Consider the following 17,925-nt stretch of genomic DNA (forward strand, 5'->3'; position numbering starts at 1 on the left):
ATTCATAGGATCTGCACAGTCTTGTAATAGATTTAAGTATGTTTCTCCATTGAGATTACCTTCAATGAAGAATGGTCCAGCAGTATGATTACCAAGAATGCCGATCCAGACATTCAATTTTTGCAAAATCTAAATTATAGTTCAATACCACCTCCACAAGCCACATAAACAACAGTTGTTTTGTTATTTATTTATATGGAGGGAGATAGGTTAGGTGCACAAAATGTCATATGTCACAGAATGTCTTGATACTCGGAACATAAGTAAACAGAACAGCACGCCTCTGAAATATGTCATCTTTGTTTGTCTCATACAGGTAATAACTTTTCTCGAGATCAAATGCCCTAACACCAAACTGGTATTTTTGCACTCAACGCGCGTTTCGTCAACAAAGTTAGCATCCTCAGGAGAAGAAAATTGATACCTAGTCTAGTCTGGTTAGTCCTTATATACTAAAATTTATTACCTGAGGTTGTATACCTGAAGTCCAATATGAAATTTCTCGGTAATTAACTGCCTGCAAGTTCTTAGTAATTATTCTCTTCCTAACAGAAGATTAAAAAGCGGGCTAAACGGGATGGGTCCCTTATCGCCATTCATGCTGTTTTTACATTTTGCTATTTCTAGACTCTCACATGCATCGAGTAGCCTGGTGTCATGCACATGCCTAATCAGTTTCAGATTGTTTTCACCAATTCTGTGGTCCTTGTCTAGAGCATGTTGGGCGACACTGGATTTTTCTATCCTTCCGTATTTCATGTGTGCACGATGCTCCTTGAAGCGGGTTTTAATCGCTGCCGATTAAAACCCGCTTGAAGCGGGTTTTAATCGGCACCGCAATTTCTGTGTACCAAAAATTGCAGTGCCGCCATTTTGTGTTATGGACAATGATTCGAGTCATTGGGAATGCATCTGAAAGTGCCCGTGTCATTCCTGTGAATGTCAAATTCTATTTCATTCTATTCCGCAACTTTCGATCTTTTTCTACTTCATATGTGAATTTTATACTCTTACACCAGTTGTTTAGTGCTGAAAGAACATTCTCGATTCTGGTTATCCATGTATCCACTACAGCGAAAATGTCATCAACATACCTGATCCAGACCCTAGGGAAGTAACTGAGTACTTTCCCAGCTTCCGTCTCAAACCTACCCATGAATAGGTTCGCTATAAATGGAGACAATGGGTTACCCATAGCCGTTCCTTCACGCTGTTCATAATATGAGCCATAGCCATAGCGATATTATACGAAGGCGAATTAATTGCTGAGACTATTGGTCGCATCGATTTTGCAGGTTTGTGTATTTTTGGTAAACAATATATCTTTGGTACTGTGGGATTTGAAAGTTGTAGCCTCCTGTTCAAAATCGGTGTGATCAGTGTCTTGCATTTCTTCAATGTGGCTTTTGCGTTAGCGATCATCTTGGATAATGGATTTCGTGGTAATTTTTGATATGGACCATTTTCAATTAAGCTGTCGACTCTCTCAAAATAATCTTCTTTATCCAAAATCACCAATTTGTTACCTTTGTCCGCTTTTAAATAAAAACAGTCCTTTTCTTTCAATCTTTTGATAATTTTCTGCTCTTTTCTCGATGAAATCCACGATAGATTATCCATTAACTGTATTAACGTATTGATGGCTCACGTTGTGGTCTGGATGATTCGTATTATAAATTCTTGCAGCAGCTTTAGCACATTTATTATTTCGATAATAGTTTTTAACAATTTCTATCCTATTCTTCAGTAGAATAAACCATGTTGGAACACAGTGAACAAGGATGGCTGTATAATAATTCGCGAAGAAGTGACAACGGCCAACTATCTACTTTTTGTTCTGTGAGAACTAGATTCAACAAACACTACCAGTGCAGAAAAAACTAACATATAGTCCATTTCAAAACGTTTACTACTAAATTGTTGGGGAATGCCGATTTCTGACTCCGGACATCTTCTATAATATAAGGAACGCTTTCGAAAGTAGACGGTATTATTGTATGGAACTAGATGGAGGTCATTTTTAACAGTTTATCCATTGATTGTACTGTTATTTTCTTCAATTAAACGTTCAATATTCAATTTAGAAAAAAATACAGAAGTAAAAGAGGGACAAAAGAATCTTGAAATGATGTATCACTCGATCCCCCATGCTACAGAAAAAAAAATAGGGGGGTATTTGCTGAACGCAGGGGGGTGAAGATTAGGGTATGATTTCCATATTCTCTCACTAACCGAAAATTTTTACAACCGAAAATATTTACTGTTACTCTCATAAAGCATGGAATTTTCATACTTCATAGAGGTTTAGCGCTATTATCCCGAATAATGAGTTTCTCGATCGAGACAATGGTGCTGAAATAATGGAACGCACAACGTTATAAAATTTGAAGCTCTAAACTCTAAACAAACCTCGGTTGAGTGAATATAAAGTACGCAGAAGACGAGTATAAGAGAACGGAAAGGAGTTTACATAATAAAGTGATATCTCTTAATGGTTGCCCGTGATGTGTTTTTTATCGAGTAGGGGTTCAATCCAAGTGCAGCATTATTCCTTATATTCCACGTTTCAATAAACTAAAGAATCACAGGACATGGAACGCGAGAATGAATTTAAAAGGAGTTGTCAGCAGAATAATGGCTTGGAAAAAATTATTGAATGAAAAAATTTTAAAGTTTTCGAAAAAGAATTGTAGCATAATATCACTTCGAATGTGCTCTTATCGAAAGTACCACTATGGAGATGTTTGCTGCGTGACTGGAAAATTACCTTGGATTTCATGAAAGAAATCGATTTTATTCATCGATATGAGTAATGATAATTACAATAACAAATACAAGGACAGTGATTGAAGGCGAAGTTCATCTCTAGCTGTGCTTCTTTCAATTCAAATTATACACAGTAAAAATAAAAATCTCAAAGTGAAGAACATTATCTCGATTTAAAGAAATCTTGCTCTCCTATATTTATGAAGAAATATTTTTTTACTCTGAAAAACATATTCTCTCAAGTTGAGAGAATATGTTCCTCAGTGTAAAAAAAATCTCTCAACTTGAGTAAAAAATAATATTCCACCAAGATTGAGCATACATTTCAATAGAAATAATCTCATTAGCTCAAGAGAAGTGAGTATGCATTCTTTAGTCTGAGCAAAATTAATCTCGAAGCAAAACTGTTTTGGGTTTTGACAGAATGATATGTTTACTTGGAACATTATTTAAATGTCTCCGTATGAGAAATTAATTGTTTTCCTTTGAAGATAAGCATTTTTCATTGCAACGCTTCTATTTGTATGAATCAAATAAACTCATTTTCTTCATCAAAGATGAACTTATGCTTCTGTTTATAAACTGTCCCTCTCATTTGGATGTATTTAGTTATTTGAATCCAAAGTATCTCATCTGTAATATGAACAGCTATAAGTGGTAAGGAAAAAACTAAATAATACATTACATATTATGATTGGTTTATTGAAGCAATTGCAAATCATAAATATTATCCTGAAAAAGCATGTGATGAAACACAAAACGTAATAGAGAACTAAATTTTCTCTGCTAATATTTGCTTAAATATCATATTCCAACCGCACACTTTTGAGAGATCATACAGTTATACAAATAACAGAAATAAATATTCAATAAGAAAACATATATAAAAAAGGGACATAAGCTTGACAAATTGCAAATTAACAAATAAAATAAAATCGAACCCTATAAACAACATTACAATTCAGACAAGAAAATGAATTAATTTATTAGTAATTTGACACAAATGAAGTTTTTAAAACTAGATGCCATTCTGGTAAATAACAATAAAAAAATCACTATCGTCGATCAAGTTCTGCATTCTGCTCTTGTTTATCCACAATTGCCGGAACATCACTTGGATTCTGAAACGAAAGAAGAAATCAGCACATCATCCTCAGCCACTATTTCAAATATATAGAAAGGTAAAAATATGAAAACAGCAGCCACTTAATCAAAAAAAATTAATAAAACACTGTTTGAGTGGGTTTATACCGTTAACCAACCCAATTGTTGTTCGCATGCGAATGACAACCCTCAAAATTTTAAACTTGTCTGAGGTCTTATTATTTAACATACGATTCCTAGCAAGTTGAAAGGTGCTTAAACATTATTTGATCAGGAATAAATAATCAATTCAAAAGACGTACCTCAAATCCCTTTGAAGGGGACAGAAGTCTATACAGAAAAATTGCCTTTCAATTTTGAAACCTCCTATAGGAATTCAAAGTGTCGTGTGAGCATTATTAGAGTATCAATGATAAATAAATGTTCCATTAAAAAATTGTAACTTATGATCATACAAACATACTTAAAGGAATATGATTCGCTATTTAAATAACAGCATTCACTGTTTTCACGTTTTTGGAAATTCATATTTCATCTCTAGTGAGTTTGGTAATATTTCTACCTATTTCTTAATCTATCAAATAATTTTAAGCTGAGTAGGGTATATTCAATTTGTTCCCAATGAGTAACATAAAAACATTTCTGAAGTAATTACAGAAAGCAAAAATGTTTCGGAATTCAACAAATATTTACATGTTGAAATCAGAAAGTGGCTGTCACATATAGAAGTTTTTTATACCTACTGGTGCCTATTTTGGTATTTTTTGTATTTTAATTTATTGTCAAAACTATAAGTACCTCTATTTTTCAATAAAAAATGAATTCGGTCTGAGAGAAAATTAAATCTTGTTTAAAGAAAATGCTCTTATTTGAAACAAAGTAAAATGTATGTTCAAAACAAGATAATGGCAAATTTGAATCAGCCTAGAAGATTTTTCAGTTTCAATTTATATACACTTGCAGAGCTCGGCAAATGTAATAATGCATGTGTGAAAAATTACGGAGCATTGGTATAATTTTCGCAAAATGCGGGCAAAATTAAAAGTTGCCGTCAAAGTTTACCACTTTCTCTTCGGTACTACGTATACAACGTGGTACTAACTGATATAGCGGATTTTTATCCAATTATAATACTAACCTATGAAAATATCTTTCAACTGTGCAAGACCCCAGTCTTGTAAAATATGTTCCATTATGATAGATACAAAATAATCGGAAAGGAATATCATTGCCTACAGACACATAAAACACTTCCTCCTCAAAATCGCAACACACCAACATCACTTTCCAACACATACTGGCGCGTACGCGATACTTATAACGGAATTACCCGGGTCATAGAAAGATCAGAGCACCAGCTTTTCTCAAACTGAAATTAATGAAATACTTCTTTAAAAGAAACTCTGTTCATTCTATACAAAATTCCTGTTATTTTCAGTCGATCATAACATAGTTTTGTATGTAGATTCACAAAATTCTTGTTATAAACGAATTGAGTTATTTGAAGGGATATAGTATTAAATTCAAACCAACACTGTGTTCAGATCAAGTTGATATTGCTCTTCATTTGAAACAGTTTATTTTTCCCTTCAAGTAGGTGGATTTTGAGATGATAATATATTTTCTTGATTCAAAATAGTTCATTTTCGCAATGATATAATCAAACGAATAATGTCGTTGAAAGGCCAAGAAATTTGATTTCTTTGTTTAAAAAAGTGTTATTTTCTGGTGAAACATGGCGATGTTGGCATAAAGTAATAGTTTTTCCAATAGAGATAAAAATTTCAAAGCAATCTATGATGTTCTTTTAAAGAAATACTTTTTACTGTGTAGTTATCTGTGGAATGAATTCATAGAAGAAGAAGAGTCAGGTTCGGCAACACCGAAAAAATAGATTCCTTCATTTCTTTATCGAAATGTCGACCCACAAAAAGACAAGGAATCTAAGGGGACACGTAAGCAATGGACATAGACGTATTGGTAAGCAATGCAAGCACCGCGGAGGTCGTGGTGGTGCTGGTGGTATGCCAGGATAAATTTTGACAAGTACCATCCAGGATACTTTGGAAAGCTTGGTATGCGTAACTACCATTTGAGGCTAAACTCCAAATGGTCCCCAGCGATAAATCTGGACAAACTGTGAACACTCGTTAGTGAACAGACGAGGCTGCAGTACAAAGACCATCCCGAGGGAAAGGCACCTGTTATTGATATTGTTAAAGCTGGATACTACAAGCTTTTGGGTAAAGGGCGCCTGCCTGACCAGCCCGTCATTGTCAAAGCAAAGTTCTTCTCAAAATCAGCTGGAGACAAAATCAAAGCTGTTGGAGGAGCTTGTGTTTTGAATGCATAAACTAGGAAAATAAATTTGTAATGAGGAACATAAAAACATAAAAAAAAGTTACAAACACAGTGCATTCCAAAATCAATCCCTTGTCTACTACCCCTTCCCGTCAACAATTCTCATCAACAATTCTCATGTGAAATATTCCAAATGGAAATAAAAGTACATGAGTCTTTGACTTGAGCGTTATTTTCAATAACAAAGCAAAAGCTTTTCAGTGATCAAACTGTTCGTCCTGTTAACAAGCATTGGAGGCTGGGTGATTTAACCAGATAGAGACTTATCGTTTCCTCAAGAACAGAATATTTTGGTAGTATGGCTTGCACCAAATTCTTGGGCAACATTAGCATGATCTGAATCAGGAGAGAAAGCAAACTTCTGCTCAGGAAAAGTGTATTTTCTCATAATCATACGTTTGCACCTAAATTATGTTTCACCAAAACCAAAGGGGTAAAAGCCATGTATAGCAGCTGTATATGATGTATTGTCAGGTATATCAGCTCTCAGGAAGTTGCAACCAATGAGCTGTCGACCAATCGACTGAAATATCTTTATTATTCTTTTATGGCAGCCACAGATGATATTATTATTAAGTTCAAACACAAACACAACAGAAAAATCTCCAAGGCACTCTAAGAATGGTGTTTGGAAAAACATTTTCAAGAAGTTTATTCCACATCCACGGAATTTTCCAAATGTGACAGTTCCTAGACAGTAAATTTCGAGGTGTACTGAGTTGAACCTCAAAACGATGAGGAGCGACAGTTCGTCGCGTATTTCTAATAGGTACCGCTCTTGGTGGAATCAAATTTTCTAAGTCACTTGAACACTATAAAAAAGAGACAAATTTCCAACCTTCCTTCCATGTTCCAGACAATCAAGGTTGCAAGTGATGTTGAATTAGACGGATGGTTCTTTTCTAGATGGAATCCAGCAGCTTTCGGGTATGCTTAGGAGCGGAGCTACATACATGAAAACGATATTCGAAAGAAGGTCTGATCTTAGCTTCATAAAGCTTCAAAAGTTGCTGAGGTATGTACAGTTTTCTGGTTTGGAACAGTGTTCCAAGCTTTTAAGAAGCAGCCTTTGCAATTCCAGCGACTTGATTGTGCCAAGACATATTTCAACCTCCAATAAACTCATCGAAGCAGAAAGCGAAATTGTCTGTCTTGACATAATTCCAGATAATGGTCCACAGGTTCGATTCTAGAGCTGCTTATTCCGGCCTGGATGTCTGAAGGTTATCTAAGGGAATCAAGAGGGCTTTTCTTGGTTAGTGAGCGCAGTTTGTACCCTGTAGCCACGTAAGGGCGTCTTCCTGAAATTTGTCCCACAAGGTCTACTTCCCAAGCCACAAATTTGTGTTGCTCACTTACCTGACGAAGTGGCAGAGAAACCGCGGCTCAGGTCCTTGGTAGACTGAGGAAATCCTAGACCATCACAACAGAGACAATAATCTGCGCCTGCTTCGCCCCGGCAGAGTAAGGTTGTCAGCGATTGGAAGTTTCTTACTCTTTCCAACTGGCCAAAATTTTCACATATCAAAAATCATTCGGCTTCTTCAAGGAGTTGAATTCATTTGATGGAAGTCGGGTGTGTGCCGTAAAAAATTTCTTACGGGTTGCACTAGAGCATCAAATAGACTCAATTTGGATCTACTCATCTTGCCGGTATTACTGATAGTAGTAGAGCAAACTGGCCTGGGATATAAGCTGAACTCGAGTGATCTTCAACAATGAGGAAAATTTTTTTGGGACACAGGTAAACGATTCTTCAAAACATTGTTGTGAGTTTGTTGACCCATACTTCAAGAATGAAGTAGGTAACTGCTTCAGAGATTCTCACCGTCTATGAAGCATTTTTATGTGTGTCTTTGATCCACAAAACCTCATTTACGAGGTTCTTTTTGAAACGAGTTTTCACATCTTGTTCAGTTTGTCCAACATTCTCTCAATCTTCGCAAATGATTCCATATCTTAGACTTCTGAGCTATTCTATCGTGTTTCAAGATTTACGACTACACTAAGATCCAAGTAAACGGGTTTTCACGGGTCTTTACCGTTCAGATATTTTTGTTTGTCCCACCGAGCAATCATGAAAAATATTGCGAAGCTTAACAAGGTTTCTAACAGGCTGAGTTCAAATTGAACATCCGCCAGTTTAAATGAGGTTGCAAATGCATTCTCTATCATGTGGTTTGTCTCGTTAAAAAGTCGTTTATCGACTAATTACTGTTTCAAAATCGCATTGCATTGTTGAGTAGATCGCCAATTAATGCAAAAATTAGTATCCTCTAGAGAGCGGCTACCGACAGCTGGCGTTTTAAATTTGTGCTTCGCTGGTGATTGGCGCAGGATATTAAATCCTGTGGCTCGATCGCGTTAAAAAGACGAACGCGGGATATCGGGTTGGAAGTGGTGATCAGTGATGAATTCACACTATTTGAAAAGGAGAAAAGTATTTTCCAAGGGTATGACAACTTTGTTAAATTACTCATTCGGGTCATAAAAACACGACATCACATATCTGTTAAAAATCTGTTTTTTTCGTTAATCAGCTGTCGCACCACTACGAGCGACAACCTTTAGAGGTCTAAATTTGTGCGAACTAAAGACTAACGAGGTATCACCTTTAACCGTGTGATTATTAATACGGGCTGGACGATGGCAAGTGAAAATCGATCGTTCAGCCTGGGGCTTGATCCACCGACCAACACGGCGGTCAATTTGAGTGAGTGAACGAAGCACTGTAATAATAGGAGCTTTCTAGTTCCTTAAATTCTCCTTTCTCATTTATTTATTTTATGAAATGAATTTTAGCAGCGCTGTCACCAGATGCAGATTTCTCCGCATCAAATTTAGAATGTCAAGGTAGGTTCAAAAGAAAGCTGTAGGGTTCGTGCCGATTGCACGAAGGCCGGTCTTTTGGAAACCTAACTAAACCGTGTACCTTTTGGAGATGGTTTTATTTCTAGGTTCCACTTCAGAACGAGGCAGGAGACTAATACTTGAGGCTAAAGGCCTTTCAACTACCCTGAAATGGTGCGGGACTTACTTAAGTAGTGAGCCATTAAAAACAACAAGAAGCTTCAGATTAGGCTTATATTACAAAAGGAATAACTGTGGGAAAAAAATATAACACGAGAATCCAACAAAACAATAAAAAACCGAAAAGTACGATCAGAATTTTACAAGAAAGCACGTCCCAAATAGCTGATTGTCAAACAAATATTATTTTTTTAACAACTTGTGAAATGTTATATTTCTGCCATAAGGTAGAATTCCAACTTACATGAAAACAATTACTCTATTACCTGGCTTCACGCCCGTGCGTACTAATCGCCATTTCACATATGTGAGGGGTGTTGTGTAATTTGTTGCCCTTCTTATATCTTCCCCAAGACGCAATAACAATAAGACAATTATTTTAAAATCAAAATGGCAATAGTTACAAAATTAAAATGGCATTCTCTCTCTCTTTATACCGACATGGGGGGTTAGTAAAAAATCCAAATCGACTCACGATACTAGGCTGGGTTCTGATCTCCCTCTCTGGTCCGGTATCCATCTAAAATACGCAACCGTTGTAAGTGCAACCAAAGGCAACACCACAGTTAACTCACTACGCGCAAATTTACTGGGATTCCACTATCGAGTAAAAAAATCCTTTTTCAGACAGCCCCTTATTTCGCGACCCTCTTCCGCTACTGACTTTCGCAACTCCCTTTCGCGACTCTCCCAAATTAACTATCGATCGCAAAGGAATCTTTTCGCAACTGACTTTCGTAACTTCTCTATAGACATTCACTTTCGCGACCTATTTCACGTAACTTCCTTTCGCAACTCCCCCACTGACCGATCGCCACCGTGCCCATTAACCGACTCCCTAGTCTTCTCAAGTCCAAAAAATTGTTCCTAATACTCCTCCCTTGTACCGTCCCTTGATTGGTCTGATCTTTGTTTAATAAAACCGAATTTTTCCATTACCCTTCATACTCAAGACAAATCTTCTTTTCATTGAAGTTATTGGTCAGTTTTTATTTTAAATAAATTTTCGGACCCACCTATTCAGATATGGCCGAACTTCCTGTCCACGGAGCTGAAATGCAAACTCCTAGTTCGTATTTTTTGCGTTCCCAGTATTATTACTTATCAACAGAATATGTTTGTTATGTCTAGTTCGAAGGAAAGATAATCATGCCGTCAAGGATCAACAATCATAACTCAAATTCAACGCTTACTCTGTTGAAAAACTATTGATACCGAAAAACCGAGTGACCGACCCCTATCTTTATGAATAAAATTATATTTTTCGTTAATTATCGCAATGGCAGTTATTACAGCACCCACATCGAACCGATCGGTTACCGACCGACCTCGGTATAATATCGATACATGTCGAAATAATTACATGAATTTGGTTATTCACAACATACCAAAAACTCTACAATAATAGTTCAGAAAACTGTTTAAGAAAGTTCAAAGGTACCAGTAGGAATAAATAGTTATATTACATACCTACGAAGAAAAGTACGGCATTCTCGCACGCAGAATTTTGTCGCGGGCGAGGAATCCGTACTTTTGACCCGTGGTGCGTATAAGATTTTTTCTCACTACGGGATGAAAAGTTCGATCTTTTCGTTGATTGAGCATTTTTCACATATTGGAAATGTAACTGTCCCTAGGTTACCGAGAGGAAGTTATGGAAATGCGCGTTGGTGTTATCTAACCAGGAGAAAACTAGGCATTTTTTTCCCGCAGTGAGAAAAAAAAACATTAGGAATTGACAAAACGGCTACAGACAAGTGCACAAGGCGTCCTACAACTGGCGTTTGATAATAAATTTATAATGGAATGAAATTAAAACCGAAGACAAACTTGCGGGATCGGGTGGGGGATAGAGGGGGCCGGGGTGGGTTAAAAACGTTAAAAAGGTGAATTTTCGTATTGAAAAACAATTCGGTTCAGAGGGGAAAAAAAACAGGTGTCGCCATCTGAAATGAACTATCGGAGTTATTATTTTATCATAGCGCCATCTTATGTAAAATAGCGGAATCGAGTTATGTTAGGTTATGTTAGGTTAGTATAGGTTAGGTTAGATTACTATAGGATAGGTTAGGTAATATTATGTTAGGGTAGGTTAGGTTTGGTTATGTTATGTTCTGTTAGATTAGGTTAGGTATTGGGTTAGACTGAGACTAGGTGGAGGGTAGGGTGGCTTTTAGTTGGGATAGTTGGGGTAGATGGTAGATGGATAGTTGGGTTAGGCCATTTGAGGTGGACGACGAGGAAAAAATTGTCGTTTTTATTGAGGATTGTTGCGGGTTAGTCGATAAAAATGTGATTTTTTTTTTATTTCGACGAAAAACTCAATAAAAACACTTTCTTCATACAGAAATTGCATTTTGGTTTGTTTCCGATAAAAAAAAGTTTCTGTTTTCATCTGAAAAAAATGGGGAAACGAAATTCTTTTTTTTATAATCAGAAAGTTGTGATTATGCCATTTGGGGTTGACGACGAGGAAACAAAACATAAAAATTGTCGTTTTTATTGAAAAATGTTGCGGGTTAATCTGTAAAAATGTGATTTTCGACGAGAAATAAAAAAAAAAAATCACTTTTCTCTATACAGAAAATTGTGTTTTGTGTTGTTTCCGATTGCAAAAAACAAAATATTCGTTTTTATTCAAAAAAAGAAATGGGGCAACAACACCCTCTTTTTTTATTATCAGAAAGTTGTGAGTCAGGCCAGTTGATGGACGAAGAGAAAAAAAACATAAAAATTGTCATTTTTATTGAAAAATGTTGATGTTAGTAGGTAAAAATGTGATTCCTCAGGATTTCGACTAGAAATAAAAAAAATACTTTCCTCCATAAAGAAATTGTGTTTTGGATTGTTTCTGATAGCAAAAAAAAAACAAAATTTTCATTTCCATTCAACAAAAGAAATGGGCCAACAAAATCCTCGTTTTTTTTATAATCAGAAAGATTTTCACGTGAGCACAACATATTTACTCCTCTGATACAATGTTGAGTGCAAACAAATGTTAAATCATTCGATACATAGGTATATTTTTCTTTTATGTTGCGATAACTTCTTTATATTTTATGGGAAACATATGTCCATAACACTTTCCATATCTTTAAACCTCTGTCGAACTTAATTCGCATTGAAAATGGATACTTCAGATATGTATCGCAAGAATGTGAATCCTGAAATATATTTTCAATTTTATTCCGTTGGATTTGCGGCTCGGGTATGAATATAATTCCATTCTTCTATCCTTACGAGAATATTCCGATAAGTTAGTTTTGAATTCAATGGTCCGTTGCTGAAAATTAATGACTTTATACGTGAAAATTAGTTAACTATTTTCACACTTCATTTGGAATGCGTTTCATCATACAGTAGCTTCTTCTGTTGAGCTGGTACTTTCAACACAGAGCACAAAAGAAGTTTTGAACTGAAGAAAACCAACTTCATGAATTACGGGTATACAGACTATATAGAAAATCAAAGACAGAAAAAACCCACTGGGCTAGATGAAAATATTCAAATTTCCCAATGAATGAACGACATGAAGTTAATCCTCAACCTTATTTCTCATTCACGTATTTACCTAGAAATAATCCTCAATGATAAAGTACTGTATTGTAACAACTTCTCCTCAAAATCTAGCTGATTATCTACAATTCAAATTCAGTAATCAAGTTCTGCAGATTATATAGAATTCATTGTGACATAGTTCGCAGTTGCATTTCAAATGAAGAAGCTGAAACGAATCTTGAAGGAGTTCATAGTGTGAAAATTATCATCATAGATAACGGTGAAGAAGTATCTTCGAAGAGAATGTCTTTGAATCAGTGATACACTGTCATTGAATGATATCAAATATCTCATAGGTGAAAAATATGAAAATACCGGTAGAACCAGATCTTCACAGCTATAAATGATGTAAGTAGCACCCAACCACAAAAATGACACCTAACTTAAGAATAAAAATGACAGAAGAAAATAAAAACAAATATAGAAAAATTCCAAACAGCTGAAACTATAGTCAATTGGATTGGATTGGATATTGTCGTGACTGTGAATAATACAGTGCGACGGTAATGCGGTACTAAGGGTTAGAACTTCATTACTGGAATGCTAGATGACGTTAAAGTAGCAAAATTTTGAGATTCTTTCTACAAACAATTTTTTTATCTTACATAAAAAAAAGTTTTTTTAAAAAGCATCCTATGTTACTTCTAATATCTCCAAAAACATGTGTACAAAATTTCATGATAATAGGTTAATTAGTTTTCGCGTGAAACCGTAACATACAAACACACAGTCTCATTTATAATATTAGTAGGGATATTTCTAGGAGAGATCCTCATCTTTACTAAAAAAAAAATTGGAAACTCACACACAAACTGAAAAAAGAGTTCTCTCGAAACAACCACTTTTATATGAAGATTGAATTATACGAAAAGACACCTATTCATTGAATCAGATATCAATATAGTATATGAAAGATGTATAATTTCTCTTACATGCAACACTGTCATCCTAAATGGCGGACACGGATGTTTCGGAACATGGCATTTACATTATTATCTCTTCAGCATCAATCTGGATGTCATCATAGATGGAACCCTCAATGACAGTACGCTCATTCGATTCAGTTCCAGCCATAGGAATCTTATTTGAATTGCAGGGCCATGTGGAAATATTATGAAGACATTAACTCTCATCAAAATGTGTAGATCATGCAGAAAGTAACTGACAGTGTGTGTTTGTGGGTTACTTCTTTGCATTATCTTTGCAAAGAGTTGAATTTCAAATCAATTTGGAATCACAATTTTCATATTTTTTGTATAAAGGTGGAAAAGTAAAAAGCCGCAGCCGTAGTTTCATGGAACTTGTCAAAAACTTCACATATTATGGTAGGTATATGTTTCAGCCATTATCGTTGAGAGAATCCATTTTAAGCTTTGATGTGGAAATTGCTGACTCGATATAGTTTGATCAACCAATATGCTGTGAATTTAATGAATTTGTTTCTGTGTTTGCGAATTAAACTGATTGTTCTTTCCACTAACATTTCTGCAACATGTACAAATTCAAACAAGGCAAATATTAGCCTGCCGGGTTCACGAAAGTTTGATTCAGTTGTGTATTTTGCTGTCTGCTTTTATATATCCTTACTCTGAAAACATTGTTCATTACATACACTACAAAAATTAATTTGGTTGTTCAGATGCAATCCACTTGATGAGTCATAAAACCACAATTTATTTTTCTCCTAGACATTTCAGTGTACCATCGAAGCATATTTTCAGAAATAATGGTCTATCTTGATTTTCAAAATCTTCAGTACCATCATTCAACCCAATTTTTTTCTCTGAGGATAAAACACAAATTTATTCGGAATAAAACACAAATTGATTCGGAATCGCTGAAAAAAAATGAAAAGATCAACCGAAAATAACAATTTTATTGAAACAAAAGACTGAAATTACAAAGAAATCACATACAAGCAACAACCAAAACAAAATAAAAAATTCAATAATTGAAATATTAATAAAAGCAGAAAATTAAAAAATTAAAAAATATTATTTACAAAAAATGAAGATTCCAAACCAAGTTACGTCACGACGTTTCGATTGTTAGTATCCACAATCGTCTTCGGGTTAGTATCCACAATGGTGGTGGAATTGTGAAGTTCTGATCAACAGCTTTAGCTACTGAGCAACACTATTTTTTCATTTCCTTCATCCTTCACTACATGCTGAAAATTCCACCTGTTCTATCGATTCATCGATTAGTTAGTGATTATGGTGAATTGTGAAACATATAGGTCCGAGAACTGAACCCAGAGGTACACCACAATCAGTTTACTAGTACTCTTTGCTTGGGACAATCGATAGTTGAAAGCTTCAAAGAAAACACCAAAAAATATTGATATTTGTTCGAGTTAAACAAAAAATAGCTTCATATAGGAGCTTAAAAATAAATACCTAAACATTGTAGAGAAGCATTTTCAAGTGATGAAAGATCAAAAATTTCCGATATATTGAATTCAACTCGTAAAATTCCTTCGAAACGATTCATGAAGGTTTTAATGGAACAAATGAAATTCATCATATCGTAACATTGAACTCATTTTCGCTGTGCCTTATTGAAATTAATGATATTGCAACGCCAACTTGTGTTCTAGCTTAACTCAATTACCACCGTTCGAGGAAATGACTTGGAACAAATTGTTCCAAATTACTGTGAAACAAACTCTGAAACAAAGTGAAAAATTAATCGGATGATGAATGAGCAACAACTGTTCAGAACAGGTCATACCTTATGCCGATTAAAGGAAAAATGGTGTCTTAGCTGAAGAACGGGTAGTGAAATAAATACCTATAGTTTAAAAAACACGCTTTCTAAGAATATCGAAGTGGGAAGTTAGAATTTTTTTTAAATAAGCTTGAAACAATGACGAACGAAAAATACCAGTATTATTGATCTGAGTTCGCGATCTGTCTCCATAGCCAATCATCATAAGTATTTCAATTCTTTGCTTTACACTCAAATTTATTCGAAGCAATACTACAGAAAATTCACGAATTGATACAACAACTACTGTCCTATTTAACAGTTACTGAACGGAATGACATTTCACAAATTTGAAATGAATGAGAAATACTTGTTAGCACGGTTACTGTCAACTACAGCAAAGACTACTCTTCGAACATTTAAAATAAAGTAATCTATTTATTACTGGATTACTTTTCAATTGAATATTACTGGAGTTTTTTCCCAACACCAAATCGTTATTTTTAACACCTCGACACATGTTTCGATCACTAAGTGATCATCTTCAAAGAGGAAGATTAAAACTAGAAACTAATGCGAGCTATAGCTATATAGCTATAAAGGTATACCAACCTAAATTAATTTTACAATTTTGCCTAACCTATTATTTTACAATATATGTTTATATAAAACAATTCAATTATATAAAAATTAATTTCACAATATTGCCTATCCAAATTTATTTTTGCAATGTGTCCTTATGTAGTAATCAGTAAACCCAACAACATTATTTTATTTTAACAAGCTATATAGTATGCTCTTTGGTATACGTCCGTCATCGTTATTCACAATATCATTGTGTTCACTTATTTCTACACTCTCATAGGCATCTAGTTGCCAGTTGTTATTAATTTGCCTAAGTAATCTTAATGAACTGCAACAAAACCATTCACAATTCATTAGGATTAGTTAGACAAGTTAACAACAACAGGCAACTAGATGCCTATGAGAGTGTATAAATAAGTAAATACAATAATATTATGAATAACGATGACGGACTTATACCTAAAAGAGCATACTATACAGCGTGACTCACGGTCGATGGTAGGTTTGACGTTTCTGGAAAACGCAAAGCATGATGTTTCTGAAATTTTCACCTCTCACATTTCCTTACCTGTTCTATCGATCTAAAATATTTTCAGCATTGCGGCGTTGCCACTTCCATCAAAAAGTCCCAGCAACTCAATTTTTTTAAATGGAACACCCCGTATATCAATACATTTTTGGAATTGCTCTGGTATTTCAATACTTTTTTCTTAATAATGTTCTATACCTATCTCTATCTGTTTTCGAGATAAAAAATAAATTGTGCTAAATATGGTCCAAAACATATCCTCAATTCAAATTAAGTACATCAGTACTCTCAATTCATGAAAAGTTGATATTTTGATGATAGTTTGGACAAACTCGAAATATATAAATAACACCAAGAAATCGACTCCATATCATACAGGGCGTGCTAAAATTACTATTATTTCCATTGTGCATAAAAGTAGTCAAAAGTTTATTTTTTCAAAGGAACCCCCTGTATATCACTCGGTAAATTGAAAGATGGTGAAAAATGCTTCAAGATGATATATCACGTCCCCATACCTAAATCATCAAGTTTTCTCAATAAAGCCGTTTTTGGAAAAATAAATTTATAGAGTAATATACAGGGGTTTCATTTGAAAAAATGAATTTCGACTACTTTTATGCACAATGGAAATAATAGTAATTTCAGCACGCCCTGTATGATATGGAGTCGATTTCTTGGTATTATTTGAATATTTCGAGTTTGTCCAAACTATCATCAAAATATCAATTTGTCATGAATTGAGAGTACTAATGTACCTCATTTCAATTAAGGCTATGTTTTGGACCATATTTAGCACAATTTATTTTTTATTTCGAAAACAGATAGAGATACGTATAGGACATTATTGAAAAAAAAGTATTAAAATACTAAAGCGATTCCAAAAATGTAAGAATATACGGGGTGTTCCATTGAAAAATATATAATTGCTAGGACTTTTTGATAGAAGTGGCAACGCCGCAATGCTGAAAATATTTTAGATCGATAGAACAGGTAAGAAAATGTGAGAGGGGGAATTTTCAGAAAAATCATGCTTTGCGTTTTTCAGAAACGTCTAACCCACCATCGTGAGTCACGCTGTAAAGCTTGTCAAAATAAAATAATGTTGTTGGGTTTACTGATTACTACATGAGAACACATTGCAAAAATAAATTTGGATAGGCAAAATTGTGAAATTAATTTTTATATAGCTGAAAATTGTTTTATATAAACATATATTTTGAAATAATAGATGAGGCAAAATTGTAAGATTAATTTAGGTTGGTATACCTGTACGGGTGGTA

The 17,925-nt window shown here is 34.7% G+C and overlaps 1 protein-coding gene and 1 pseudogene across 2 annotated transcripts in view; both read left to right on the forward strand.

Annotated features, from left to right (window-relative positions):
* Positions 1-17,925, forward strand: part of 5-HT7 (5-hydroxytryptamine receptor 7) — a 290,467-nt gene that overhangs the window by 224,882 nt on the left and 47,660 nt on the right. The window lies entirely within an intron of this gene.
* LOC111518181 (large ribosomal subunit protein uL15-like) lies at positions 5,772-6,244 on the forward strand (annotated as a pseudogene).

This window comes from Leptinotarsa decemlineata, unplaced genomic scaffold (assembly GCF_025532065.1).
Source record: "Leptinotarsa decemlineata unplaced genomic scaffold, Ldec_3_MD MMD2_tig00001064_RagTag_RagTag, whole genome shotgun sequence".
Classification (NCBI taxonomy): domain Eukaryota; kingdom Metazoa; phylum Arthropoda; class Insecta; order Coleoptera; family Chrysomelidae; genus Leptinotarsa; species Leptinotarsa decemlineata.